The sequence below is a fragment of the Corvus hawaiiensis genome, chromosome 3 (assembly GCF_020740725.1).
Source record: "Corvus hawaiiensis isolate bCorHaw1 chromosome 3, bCorHaw1.pri.cur, whole genome shotgun sequence".
NCBI lineage: Eukaryota > Metazoa > Chordata > Aves > Passeriformes > Corvidae > Corvus > Corvus hawaiiensis.
The window spans coordinates 90,874,609-90,885,059 of NC_063215.1; the positions used below are offsets into that span (position 1 = coordinate 90,874,609).

Below are 10,451 nucleotides of genomic sequence, written 5' to 3' on the forward strand. Positions count from 1 at the left end.
AGTTTATTCTGGATGGCATGCTGTGCTTTTGAAAGCTCCCTCCGTTAAAGTAATAAAAGTGACCATCAGTAAATAAAAAGTGCTAGAAACAGCAATTTACTCACTCCCCAGGAACTCAGGCCAAACTATGAAAGCTGTGAAGGAAACCCAAACACAGTGCCACGCAGATCCCTCCTTATACCTCTTTCCAGTGAAAAGAACTATTTCTAAAGCCTGAGAAGACACCGGATGCCCAGGTTCAGCACACCAGCAAGAGCAAATGGAAAGGGAAGGACACAGAGTTATTTTCAGCAGGAGGAAAAAATCCAAAACCAGTTTGAAGTATGTGGAGTGCTCATGGAGTGCTGAAGTGCTAAAGCAGCATTACTGCCCACTGGGATACAGTACCCAGTACACAGACAAAACAAAGGATGCCAAAATGGGGAATTCGTTAATAAAGGAAATGAGAGTTCGAAGGTAACAAGCAAGAAAGGCTACTAACAGAAAGGGCTATTACAAAAATAAGGAAATGAAGTATCTTCCACCCTTCCTTTAAAGCTGCCCTGACTTAAGAGTAACTCACCACCAGCTCCTTGGCTTGTTTGAGGAATTTCTTGTGTTTCTGTACATACTCATTAAATAACAAATCCCTGTTAGTTCAGCAAAGCTCGGCACCTACTGCCATAGCAATATCGATGCAATTCCTTCACCTAAGTTTAAAACCAAAGGCAAGATGATAGGAAAATGAGAAATCTGAGTGTCTCAGGGACACAGGAGGGAGGAGACTACATTAAGAGTGAAGAACTCATTTCCATTCTCATTAGGATGCTTGGCACAACAATAGAGGATTTGGCAACTACAATTACAGTATCAAGAGATGAAGCCTAAATGAATACCAAACTTTTGGTGTCTTTGAGCATATTTATGATTCACTAAGTCCATATCACTCCAAGACCCTCACAGCTGACAGTAACATAGCCAGGAATAGGTTTTCTTTACAGGGGATAAATTTGTATATACTTTAAAGCCACACATAAGACTATAACTTCTTCAGTGTCTGAAGCTCTGATGGTACCTTTATGCATAATAATTAAACTGTACTGGATTTGTATTTTATTTATTTTCATGAACATTCTTGGCACTAATTTCTGAAAACGAACAAACAAACAAACAAAGGTGGTGCTAAGACAAAAAGCATTATACCTATACAGTTTTGCAATGTTTATAGCACTGGCATCTTTTTTTATACCACTAACTGTGCTTAATGCAGCTACTGAAAGAAAAACACTTTGCAAGTGCAATTTAAGGTATCGCAGTAAATACTGAAGTTACCACAGCAATTATGTAGCACTTTGGAAGTTCAATGTTGCAAGCCTCACTGAGGCTGCAGGAACACTGACATTTTTTTAAGCATTTAGGTTCACAATATGTCAACAGAGTCTGATAAATTTAATCACAGAAAGCAAAACAATGTCTACAGGATTTATGTTCTTCCATTTTTTTTTCTAGTTTTATGAGTACCTTGAACAGAAAGATAAGTATTAGGATTTCGGCAGCCATTAATCTCTTCCTGGATTATTTTACGATGCTGTGAGTGCCAGCCTGTCCCGCAGCTGCCACACCAGCACAAGCCTGGTACCTCAGATGATGTGCCAAATGCTTTGTGTCCGGGGCAAGGCACAGCCCCATGCAACCACCTGAGGCCCACAGCGTGCAGAGAAGATACCAGGCTGCTGATCAGCTGTTAGAGCAGATAGTGGCACTGCCTTTTTGCCTTTCCAACTCATTGCCAGGGCTAGATGACTTCACTGTGGCTTAGTTTTCAGGAAGTGCAGTGTCTTACTCCAAGTCACTGCATGCTCAGAAAGCACCAGTGCTGGTCACAGAGAGGGTCAAAACAGCTCTGGGTCACCTTTTAAAGCTGCTGCAGCCCACATCGAGAACAGGTCAGTGAAACAAGACCTTTATCTTCTCAAATATTACAGACATTTGGAGAGAAACAAGGAAGACAGCATATAGCCAAATCTCAGTGGACTAGCCAATCATGGCAGCCCAGGTCTTCCCTCCCCAGACTGGTTTTGCATTGCTCTGCTCCATCAAGATCATGGATTCCTTCCCTGTGGCAATCAACTCGGACACCAGCCAAGGCAAGCTTCAGAGATAACCTCCAAGACTGAAAGAGGCCCAGCACCAAACACTCTAAACAACACAACAGAAATTACTGTTTCAACATGGGCCAAAACTGAACTTGCTTTTAAATCAGCCAAGTTTTTTTTTGCTGGTAATAAATGTACCACTCTGCTTTTCTCTCCTGGAATTGCACTGCAGTGTGGGGATAAGGTTGGTTATGACAATGCACAACCCCAGATGTCTATCAATGATTTGTGTTTGAGAGATTACAGATCCTTATCTTGGGGCATTACTTGTAGTAATCAGTCAATTTTGACAGCTAATCTAGAGGTCCATACACATTGTTGCTCAAAGGCTCAGCAGGTATTGCTAAGATCTGTTTTCAGATAACCCAACTATTTACCTACTCTAAAAAACACATACCAAAGGATGTGCTTTATCTCTTCACCAGCGGGTTAAAGCTAAAGGTGAATGAAGTGCAATTCGCAGGCTGGGGGGGGAGGTGGGGAGGTGGGCCCCCAAGTTAAATTCAAAACCAGCCTCATTTTTTGATAGGGCACTGACCACAGCCCCAGCCCATACCAAACCCCAACCACCATTATTTATCAAGATGGTGCAGCTGCAGGTAAACAGGGACAATTTTTCAGTTAAGCTTTATTTCACGCCTAAGCACTGCCACCGCATGACTTCGCTATCAGTGATATGCGTACCGACGCTTCAGCCCCAAGCCCACTCAACCGTAAATGGTTCAGAGAGACGCGCAGAGCATTGTTGACAAATCCCAAGTTTTACGATCTAACCCTGTGTTGGGCCTTGGGCAATACCCACCAACATTTGTGGGGCCAAACCCTGGTGCTTCAGCAGGCTTGGATCAGTATCTCAGGACATTTAATCTCGTCCTGCTGGCACATTTGCTGACAGGTTCACACAAGGGGCCTTTGTGGGTAGGAACAATGAGAGAGTCGTGCACAGCACAGGAAAATGGGTGGTGACCACCAAGGGCTGGAAAAAGGCCTCTTTCAAAGGAAGGTCTTTGAAAACATTCATTACACCCCACCCAGCTATTTTCACTACAATATTTCAGTACATAAAAACAACACAGGGAAAATAAACAGCCCACCCTTCAATATGTTGTAGGTTCTCCAACCCCTGAAGAGAAATCAGCAAGCCATAAAGACATAGAAATCTTCACCAAAAAGAGCCATGTTAAGAGGCCATCCACCAAAACCTCTCTGCACTTTCTTCTCTTGTGCATCTCTAGGCTCTCCATGTAAGCTGACTCAAACAGACATCCTAGTTTTCAGAGTAAAAAAATTGAAATTTTAAAGTGTATTGGCTAGTAAATACGTGATAGTGAGCATTTATAGGGATTGAAAAGTAAATATATAATCACAATTTAAAAAATTGCTACACAGTCCACCACAATGCATTTTAGCTGTGATTTTTTTCCTACCAACTTCAGCTAGAACTAATAAAATATTTCAGATAAAACAGCAGCCAGACAGAAAAGAAGCAATAAATAATCCATAATTAAATGTGTCTCTGAAATCAGCAAGCAGTTGTAAACTGGAAGCCAGTCTTTGGAGGCCATGCTCTCACAGAGGCTTGTCTCCATCACAGTCAGCAAGGTTTCCAGCAGAGCAAAGATCGAGCAGGTGAAGCCCCTAGCCTTGGGAACACAAAAATAGCTCCTTCTCCTAAGGCTTTGGGCTGCTCTCGGATGGTGCTCTTTACAGCATCCTTACTCATTAGCTCTGTACAGAAAGGCAGCAAAGCACTGACAACAGAAATTCAGCCACTTTGTCTCGCCTTGTTTCAAGCATGAGGTCTCTGTGCCGGACGCTCTAAAGACTGCAGTGGGAGCACAAGCCTAAATGAAAATGTTTTGTCTCCTTTAGAGAACATTCAAAATACTCATTCAAATTACTTTGCAACATTGTCTGTTAATAAGTCGTGCTTTGTCCTCCCAAAGTGTCAAATCTTTTAATAATAAAGTTAAGAAAACAGATCTTGCAATAAAATCTGTATTAAATAATGCCGACGCTTCTTTACTTTTTGGACCTTCATCATTTTAGCCTGCACTTGGTAACGATGGAAATTAATGATTTCTCCTTCTCTATCTCTTGGCCCTCCATGGTAAGATGATGGATATCCAGAAAGACAGATTTAACAGCCATTTCTTTGGCAAGCAGGGAATAATAATTCCTGAAAATAACAATACAGATGCTCTAAATTTTGATCATTCCTTGTAACACAGCTTCCTCCACTTCCTGCAACAATGATCAAGTGCAGATTCTGAGGGCCAGGCTACATTTTTTGCCCTCTGGGGTGTGGGTTTTGTCTGTACAAACATCCCAGGACACAGCTCATTCTTAGCCCCTGCTTTCTTTTCAGAGGGCTGTTATTTTACACAGTAGCTCTTCAGTTGTCTGTCTCCTCCTAAGTCATCAGGTAAACTGGAACAGTGATAACTTTGCATGCTGTGATTTTGAGTTCTCATTAATATTCAAAATCTGCCACTAGTTTAAGTCAATAAAAATGGAAATTTAGTAGCTTGAGCTGGGGTAAATTTTGTTCTTCGCTTACTACAAAGTAAAAGGATTGAAACTGAAGGGTCAGACTACTTCAGCTACCTGGCCAGAAAAGCAGTAGCCACTTCAGCCAAGTTCGGCAATTCCTCTAAATTTACAGCTAAAATCAGAGCCTGGTGTGATGTAACCTGGGGCCAGCCAGTAACCCCAAAACACACACCTTCAGCTCCTGGCAAAGTCCTGAGGAGCCTTCTCACTGCAGACCTGCCTCCCCACACCCACGGCTGTGGCAGAAGCCGGAGGGACATGGAAACTCCAGTACTTGAGGAGGAAACAATTGTGGCCCCTCAACACTCAACTGCAGTATTTCAAATATTTTAAAAATTAAGGCTTGGTTCTCTGTCGGGAAAGGGCCGCTAGCTCCACTGACACATCACCCTGAATAATTACTTGCTGAACACTAACTTTCAAAGGGAACTGATATAAAGGCAGTCTGTGTTGTAACTAACTGGATGCAGTCCTCCTCTTTTGGTGTTTCTTGCTTTATTGCTGCCCTACTCCTACTGTACTAACTCCTTAAACTGCTATGTAGCTACAATAAAAAATGGTTACTCTGGGAAAAGGAAAAAAATAGTTAGGAAAATGGGAAGCAGCAAAGCCAGGAAGAAATTCTGTACATATGCAAAGATAAATTCACATGGCCACTTTTTTTTTTTAATATTTTCTGGGTTTTACTTCAGAACTATGAATTAACATATCTGTATTTTGGCATTATTCCTGCTGGAGGTTTTGTTCTCCTTAAGTTTAAGCAAACAAGGCACATATGCATATATTGGGCCTGATTCTCATCTCCACCATGGTCCCATCACCCCAAGAGGGCAGGAGGCAGGAGTCAGCTGTGATAAACTCTGTTTATGAAAGGCACAGATAGGAAGAACTCAATTCTTCCAGAAAAGAAACAAGACTTTTTTGTTTCATTTGATACCATCTACAATTGTCAGCTTACCTAACAACATCTTACAACCAGGCAGGTCTTGGAGATCTATCAGAACTGTGCATCTGTCAGGGTGTGGTACCTCAATATTCACTGTTTCGATTCTAACCATATATAACCAAATTTCTGATGAGAATATCCAACATACACACACTGAAATGCATGCAACTGGATCAGTACACACAGAAGTGGCCACAAGAGTTACACAAAACAGATGGCCTCTCCCAAGGCAGGGGTGAGGGTGTTCTCATCCCAGTAACTACCAACACTACTTTGTAAACATACCTTGTGCCTCCTTACAGTGGCTCTTGGAAAATAAAATTTTTATTCTTCTCATCCTTTCCCTAAATTATGTAACTTAATTAACTGAACTGCACAATTTCCCAAAACCCAACTGCTTTCTCAGAAAAAGCAAAATAAAAAGAAAAAAATGAAGGAAAAAAAGAAAAAAAGCTGTACTCACTGCCAAAAAATCATGGTTTTGTTATTAGAAAACACAACTGGGATGTTACAGAGGCCAAAGCTGAGGTAGGCTGAGAAACAGCTGTACCACCACCACCAGAGGTGCAGGGGAGGGCTGAGACAGGCGCAGAGAGAGCACCACGTACACATGTTGATACAAGCTGAATCCAAAAGGGAACATGGCTTCTTGTGCTAATGTATTCTTTTGAACTGTGTGCATCTGCAGTTAGCTACATTTGTACAGAACAGGCTGCTGGGGCCAAGAGCAGTTATAAAAATATATTTACCCCTTCATAGACAGGACAAAAAAAAGTCCTTTCATACAGAATACAGAACATGAATAAATATTTAACTCTTTTACTGCAACAGCTTTATGCTACTGTGAAACACATTCAAGAATAAGGCCCATGGAAAACAAGAGTCATAATTAAAGAGCAAGGCATAGTACATCTAACAGAGTCAATCTAAATTGTACAAATGTGACTTAACCTGATTTAACATAGTTTTTAGTCAATGGTACATTTATAAAATAACAAGCCTTGGAGAAGTACACTTCATGTACATACTATTGACTTTATTACACATTTTTAAAAAAATTAAAGCCATTTTAGTCATGATTGTGTATAACAATTACCTATATAAACTTTTCTCCCTTGTTCTTATTATCATTTCCTCATACAGATAATGGACTTCTATCAATTTCTGGTTATTTTGAAGAAAACTTGAAAACATTGGGAAAAACCTTCAAGGACTGTAAGACAACAGCCATTACCAAAACAAACCGATGTGGATGAACATTTCAACCACAGTTTCTCCACTTAAGAGGAAACCAGTATCTCAGACTGTAAAGAATCAAACAGGTGATTTTCATGACTGATAAAAGTTTAATTATCTACCAATAAATGTTTACCACAGCTGAGAACAGGTAGTTTAGTTTTAAACAACAAAAGCCTGACAAAACCTTTCTAACAACACAGTGGACAAAATCAATCCACCATGTAAAAAGAAAGAGGCTCTCCTCTATCTGTATATTTTCAATTAAGCTCCAAATCATAGTGAAGTAGGGCGGAGGTCTGTGCCTCTGCACACACAGGGATTTTGTTCATTGTGATTGTTACAGCATGTTTTATTAAAAACCTGAATGAAGATTTGTTTCCCTGAAGCTCTAGCTTGCTAACAGCTCTGGGAGAAGGATGAATGACAGCGTCAAGCCTCATCAGCCCAGAAATGAAGAATGCCAACAACTTGTCTAACCTGTAGATCAGAGGTTGCAGGATTCACTTGAATTAATACAATTTGAATCGGAGCATTTCTTTAAAACAACAATCTGACCAACTTAAGCAACTTTCAAGGATGGGGAACCAAAGCCAACCCACTGCAACATTTCGAAAGTTGCTCTACTGGTCAGTCACCTTCACTGTCAAAATATTTGTACAGATTTTCTTGTTCCTCCATTATAATTTATTTCTTACTGCCTATTTTTAAAGGTCTGAAGTTATTTTGGGCCCATAGGTGTACCAACCCAATACCGCTTCACTTTCAGTCTCTGTTTCACACTCTGAAAAACCTCCTAACCAAGGAATCTTGCATCACTGCTATGTTTTGTGCAGAAACTAGGTGCAAATTCAAACCCAACATTTAACATGAGAAAACATCAGGCCAAGCAGGAAAGAGCAAAGAATTACAAAGTCGAGTTTGGCCAGAGGGGAAAGGAGAGACAGAGAAACAATCAAGATAAGCTGTGGGGTTTAGGGAGAAAAAAAAGCCACACACAAACACTCCCCACCCCAGTTCCCAGAAAAAACAGTGTTTGCATCTGGTGAATGCTATTTCCCCTTCTGCCTTCCACAGGTAGCAGCCACAGCAAGTCACTGCTCAGGTGCTCCCAGAGTCTCTGCGCTCACTCGTACTCACCATCACGCACCGTCAGCACTCGCTGTGCCGGGCACAAACACTGCCACAGACAGATTGCTCTGGACAGTAAAAACTAAAGAGTGGCTACAGGCTGCAGCTGCAAAGCCTGTTTCTGTGACCTCTCCCTCCCTAGTGTTTACATGGGAAGGATGGAATGCCATAGAGCATACCCTCTGATGCGGAGTTGACTGAAACAGCTTTGCAAAACCAGTCTAAAAACATGTCTTTCCCATGTTTTTTGGGAGCTGCAGCTATTTAAATTATCTTCTTGAAATATTAAACTCCTCACTTCCTCATTTTAGCATTAAAAACAAAACAGCAACAAAACGACTGGGAAAAACATCCTTGACATGCAATGTCCCATGTCTGACCCATCCGACTCCCGCTTGGAGCAGGGATCCAGTACTGACACTCATCCCCACACACAAACAGGGAACCCAAGAAGATGAGGGACAGCAAAAAACATCTGAAACTCTAGCCAAACAACGGTACTTGTGGTACAAAGGAAGAGGACACAGGGGGGAACCAGCAGAGTTCAGGATGAAGGATTAGCCTGAGATAGTACAAGGGCAAGGTCTTCTTCCCCCCTCCCCCCCCCCCCAGGTGTTTCTCTGGGGAATCACACCACACCTGTCCCTGGGATCAATTCTTACCTTATCACATTAACTTAAATAGAGTTATCCTGACTTGCGCCAATGGGAGATTGGAATACAGCTCTTCAAAATAAGTTCTATTTTATGTTTTCTTGTGTTGTGTTAATGCCAATAAAGAGGAAATACTTTGCTCTCAGAGTCTCCTGGGACATGTCACACTCCTTACACCAGATCAGATATTAAGAAGCAGTGACTGTTCAGCATGGGAAGGAACATCTAGATATCCACATCAGCTCTGTTACTTGGCTACCAAGAAAGAAAGATAAAGATTTAGAAGAGAAAGTTGGTAGAAACAACAGTTTTGGGAAATGTTTAAACAAAACAAGGCTCTGCAAGGAAAAAAAAGTAACTCTTTCTATAAGGCTATTATAGAAAACAATGAAAGTTTCACATAATTCCAGAGGCCATGAACAATGAATCTCTAGCTAGTCTGTGATACAGTATTTCCAAATGCCTCAATACAAATCTATTTCAGTAGAGAAAAATAAATAACATATTGAGCAGCATTTGAAATTAATACCATATTAAAAAGCAAGAAAGACCACAAACAGAGGTTCATTAAATGATGTTCTCTTCCACACAGAAGCCTGAAACATGGAGAGAACTGGAAACCAGATTTTTATCAAACCATCTCTGGAGGAAGTAGATAACACAATTCAGAAAATGGGATAAAGATTTGGGAGTGCCATCAGCAGATTTAGAGAGAGGAAAGGGAAAGCACACAACCAAAAAAGAATCCCATGAGTGTAGAAAGACTTCAAGAATATGGGAAACATTTCCAAGTGCAGAGCTAGAATTAGATAAAGAGAGGAGTCAAGAACTTTTCACCCTAAGTGTCTTGCTTCACAGAGAGGAAAAGGTGCAGGTGTGCCTGAAATACAGGAATATCTGGACTTTGTTAAGTTCTAGTTATGCAAGCACTGATCATCTTAATTAACCAGGCTTTAAGAACTGTCAGGAGGACAAAGATTAATTCTGTTTAACTCCATCAATAACACTTTTTAAGAACAAAAGGGTTCAGCACACACAGTAGCTTTGTCAGGAAAGATACACTTCTCATTCCCACAGGGGTATCATAAGGAAGAGGAAAAGATACTGCTAAAAACTTTTTAAAAAAGATAAAAATGCACCTTCTATTAAGCCGTACCTTCATAGAAGCATACATGACTGCAACTGTATACAGTTGTAGATACAACTCAGTCCTCAAAAAACCACCAAACCAACCCCACAACCCGAAAAACTAAAACTAGAAGAAACCTTATATCAGGATCTATTTTCTGTATGCTCAAGTATTTTTTCCCATGCTTCTGCTCACCAGCTTGCTGTATCCTCACCCATGGCAAGCTCCCATGGCTATCTGCTCAGTGAGCCCCATGCTATCCCTTGCACATTCAAGACCACTGCCAGCCCTCCTCAGAAAGGTGTGTGCTCCCCTAGTGAGAACAGTTGTCCTGTGAAGCAGAGACCATTTCATTTACTGAAAAGCCTTTTCCAACTTGGCCTGAGTGAACTTTTCATGGCTGTATATGCTTTATCCCTGGTCCAACTGATCACCTAAACTACCTAAACTGGCTTATTTTCTAGTGTGCTTCTGGCACTCACATCACAGGCCAGGAGGAGCTGAGCCCTTGAATCCTCCCTGAAGGCAGATTGGAAGCTCAAACCAGAGCTTAGTCTAAAACTAGCTGTCCTGAGGATTTAATTCTACATCTCCATTTGTGTTTTACACTGAGTTTTCAGCAGAGATGTTGCTTTCCTAAAGCTCTCAGTCCTTCATGCTGCTATTTC

General features: G+C 41.1%; 1 long non-coding RNA gene across 1 annotated transcript in view; it reads left to right on the forward strand.

The window, feature by feature from the left end:
* Positions 1-8,801, forward strand: part of LOC125323790 — a 143,643-nt gene extending 134,842 nt beyond the window's left edge. Inside the window, exon 4 of the long non-coding RNA XR_007202648.1 lies at positions 6,778-8,801. This is a non-coding gene — a long non-coding RNA (uncharacterized LOC125323790). The remainder of the gene's footprint in view (positions 1-6,777) is intronic.
* The last annotated feature ends 1,650 nt before the right edge of the window (positions 8,802-10,451 follow it).